Here is a 4,761-nt window from a genome sequence, read left to right on the forward strand (position 1 = left end):
TCCATTGGCCGCCTGTTCTGCTAATCTTCCCAGCCCTTGTCATATGACCAATTCATGTTTCCATGATGATTATCCAAAATTCTGATACCATGGAATAAGCACTGGAATTGTTTTTTTTTTTAAAATGGCAGACTGAGCCTATAAAAAAATTGTATTCTCTATTGTATTCAGCTATATAGTTTGTTTAAAATGAAAACAAGTGAAACTAATAATACATGTGATGTTTTATTTAGCAGAATTACATTGTGTTGTTCTATCCTATCCAATATTTCCTATATTTCTAAGCATATTTTCTATGCTGTATTCTGATAAAATGTCCCCCCTCCCCCTCCCCCTCCCTTCCCCCTGGGTCCCCCGACTGATTATTGGTCCCCCTGTGCCACCCCACATAAAAAATCCTAGGATCGCCCCTGGATGTTTAACCCCTCGTGGGTGGAGTCGGCTCCTCTTTACAGTGTTGTTCAGTTATGTGCTTTGCTCCAGGCTCTGTCACTTCTGCCTGCCTCAAGTGTCTCGCGTCTGACTCTGAAATCAAACAACTCCCACCTTCCTCTTTAATTCTCAGTTTAACCAAGATGTCAGAAAGTCTATGCAGTATTTCTGATTTATCTAACCTGCCCACAGCTCACTTTGTGATCAATTCTAAAATCTTACACCCACAGCTGCATCGTTCAAATATGGTTTGCTGTAGTTTTGTTATGTGCTAGTAAAGATATCTCAGCAAATTTGGGAGTAAATTGTAGGATAATTAAGCTATATTATTATGTTTTCTAACATTTCGCTGGGTAGAAATAAACTTTTGTTCCTCTCCAGCAAGATTTAAATGGCTAGTGTATTGTTATTTCGATTTTCTGGTGATCACAGGTTGTTCTAGGTACTCAGTGGGAGAATGTTGACTGCCAGTGTTCCCTTGTTTACTGACGACACACTTTATGTAACAAACTGCAGATCTGATAAACACGAGTCTGAAGTGAAAGAACTAACAGGGTTGGATAGTTGTGAGGGCATTTTAGAAATTGGTATAGCTCCAAAATATGTAAATAGGAAGGTGTCAGAAAACAAGTCTGTTGAAGCATTAATTACAAACTCTGATTATTGTTTACATTTGTGAAATGTTTTTTTGGTGAAAATAGTTTAAAACTGAAAAAAGCATGCTAGAAAACAAATAGAAGCACAATATATTATTTATGTTGATTCTTTGTATTTCATGTAAATAGTTATGACATATATATGGGAGAGATATTTCTTAAATCCATTTGTACTGGCTTTGTAGAAAGTGTATTCTATTTTGAAAGAGCATCATATATTTGATAGCCAAATTGTGTAAATGTTTATTTATGGTGACGTTATTCAGAACTGCTAGCACTGCTAATCATTTCCAGTGTAGTCATTGCATGCATTTAGATTGCATTTGACCTTAGTTGCTAGAAAGAGCAATACGGCTCGTTCATTTCAGAAATGTATTAAAATCTTTTCCGAAACATTTGTCATTAAACAAAACCTTGATAATCAAAGCCTGAGCAATGTTATTTCTGCCTATGAAAACACAATTAGAAAATGATGATGATGTTTTAACTGTCCATTTATAAGTACTGCAATAGAAATTAAATGCCCATTGACTGCAATGGTACATATGAATTGTCTGATTCCGAATATACATTTTTATTATTTCATGAATATTAGCTTTATCATAGTTTTACAAGCTTCTATATAGCACCGTGTTTCTCAGATTTTTGTTATATTTATTTGACATCACTGTTGTTTTCAATATAGTTGTGGCTATTTTGTACGGTAAATGACTTGAGAAAATAAAAATACCCACCGCACATGATGTCTAAGAGCTTTTTTTTTTTTGAAGATGGCCTCACCGTCAGTCACAGACTCAGGATTGTAGGTATCGCGGAGTCCCATTCATGAAGTCAGAATTCAAACCGAGAGAGAAGCGTCTCTCTGCTGGGATTACATTACACGGGTTGTATGGATATTAATAACCTTTACTCCTGAGACATGACAGAAGCTCACAGACACGGATTCCTTACAGATGTCAGGAACTGGTGTGTCAACGTTGTTGATGAGGCCCATAAACTACACTCATTACTCCATTGCCAAGACTCATGGTTCTTTAAGTTCAAGTATGTCTATTTATCTACAAGTAGCGTGGACGTGCAGACCTAGTCATGGGGTACAGTTAGCTTAACCCTCACTGAGCAACCTTCCGTCACTTGAGGTTTAAGTAAAATTAGTTTTTTCTGAGTCAGTCAGATTCAGATCACCATTAAAATCTAATCAACTGGGCCTTGGCCTCATGCATATCTGTCCAGTAAGTTTTCCCCAAATCCCTTCTTAAATATTTAATATATTTACCTGACAAACAGGGAAAAAACTAATTATAAAAGGTGGAAAGCTGACTGTGAGAGCAGCCATGGCTAGTCTCTGGGGATATAATGTCAAGTGAACAGTCTCCAGGTCAACAGCTGTGGGATTTAGTTTTTGGTTTAGTTCACACATACTTCCTATCAAAGGTGGGATTATATTTTATTATTTTGAGACAATATATACCTGTGTATTCAAAATCACATCGTAAAAAGTTCAACTTGTGTTTAATACATTCAGTCAAATGTGTTTTTATGTTTTAATCTGTTCAACATTGGTGCAAATTAACCTTTCTAGCATTAATTTGCACACAGTGGTGTTTACTCAAATACTGCAGTACATTTGTGAGGTTCTTGTGCTTTACTTGAGTATTTTTTATGCTACTATAACTATAACTCTGCTGCATTTCAGTGGCAAATATTGTACTTTTTACTCCACTACACTTGTTTGACAACTGTAATAAACGACTACTGAAAGTAGTAGAAAGTCTAAGGTTTTAGATTTTAAAAAACAATGATTAAATATGATGCAGTTATAGATAAGCAGAACTGATGAAAAAGACATGCACATCCCTAGTGCCCAAATGGGATGTATGCTGGATCAAAACAATAGCAAAGAAAGAACAAACAGATCAGCACACCACATAGCTTCCGTTAGAAGGATTAATGCCCAATGGGCTCAGAACATCACTAGCATTAAAGTCACAGTTATAGATAAACCCAGTACATAAAGTTGTACAAATTTGCCTTACTTTGCCAAGCTACAACATAAAATGCTGCATACACAGTAATACATCAGTGATAATAATCCAGTATTATAAAATAACACCGGCACTGACAAGAATCAAAAGTAAAAGGACTTGTTGTACTTTTACTTTATGTACATTTTGCTGGTAGTACATTCATGTTCATACTTTCCAATACAGGACTTTTACTTGTAGTGTAATTGACATATTGCTACTTTTTTAAGTTAAATATGTGAATAATTCTTCCTCTACTGTTTAAACATGAGAACTATGAACCATGATATATCAATATGACAATTTTTATGGAGAAGTATTAAATCGTATTATTGCCATCTCTGTCTTACAACACCACAAGAAAAAAACATGATTTCGAAATACCGGTATTTAAGCTAAATTCCCTACTTTTTTAAATTATTTTTATCATTATTGGAGAATTCTGGTTTATGATTCAAGTCAGCATAAAATGGCTAAAATGGTTGGAGAACAACCAGCAAAATCTTTAGAGTATCATATTACATTGTGGGAGATCAACATGGGGACCCCTGTGTGTCCAGACTGAGTATTCCATGAGTGCCTTTTACATGTGTCACAGTAGTTATTCTTACCTCCCACTACTTCATCAAGGATAGTGTTGGCAGCTGGTATTCACTGCCATGTCACTGACTGCTGAGTCACAACACCATGACAGCCCCTGAACCTGCAGCAAACACAATGTTTATTGGAAATGACTCATTTAGTAGATAGATGATCAACGTTACTATATGCACACACTGTTCACTGTCTCAGTGTATTTCTGTACACCACCTCAGCTTCAATCAATAACTGCTGTCAAAGTTGGAGATGACACTAATTTGCTTTCAGTCAATTCAAGAAGTCAGTTTGTTCTTTCTTGTTTAGTAAAAACAAAGATTAGTATGTGGCCTGGAAAGCACTTTAAAAGTGTAAATTGGGCTATACACTCTGAATGAAGTAAGTTAAAAGGCAATAACTCTCAGTTGTTGTTGTTGTTGGTGACACAACTGAACACATTTCCTATAATAAATTTCATTACTATGGTTTTGCTTGATGGGACAGAAACATTGTAAAATCCAAATAAATAGATTTTCTTTCTTATCACGCATCTTTCCATAACCTTCCCTGAGCTTGTATTGACCTTTGCTTGTTTACACAGAAATGCATTTCACTCAGGGGTGGCAGATAGTTGTGAAACACACGTAATGCAGTTGCTTCATCTTCGACCTCATCCTTTAAAATGTTTCTCTCCAAGGCCTCTGTGATCTAATGTGAATTTAATGTGAAAAATCAAACTTTCTGACAAGTATCCTTTGTAAAAAGATAACTTATTGAGATAGAGAGACTCACTACACTTCTCACTTTCTTTTCTTAGCTCAATTGTTCAGCCACTTGGATCCTGAGCATGACACACATTCGCAACAATCGCCCAGTCCCAGACCCCAGCCCCCAGCCGCCCAAATAGGAGCGCCTAAAAATAAGGAGCATGCCGCTGCCTGTGGTCTGACCAATCACTCCCCATCCTCCCCGTAAACCGACCCCGACTCCCGTTACCCTTATGGATTAGCAAATAGACTATGATCACAGAGGCTGAGTGACGTGGCCTGGGTCCTTTATATACCCAACTCTTT

The sequence above is a fragment of the Sander lucioperca genome, chromosome 7 (assembly GCF_008315115.2).
Source record: "Sander lucioperca isolate FBNREF2018 chromosome 7, SLUC_FBN_1.2, whole genome shotgun sequence".
Taxonomy (NCBI): Eukaryota; Metazoa; Chordata; class Actinopteri; order Perciformes; family Percidae; genus Sander; species Sander lucioperca.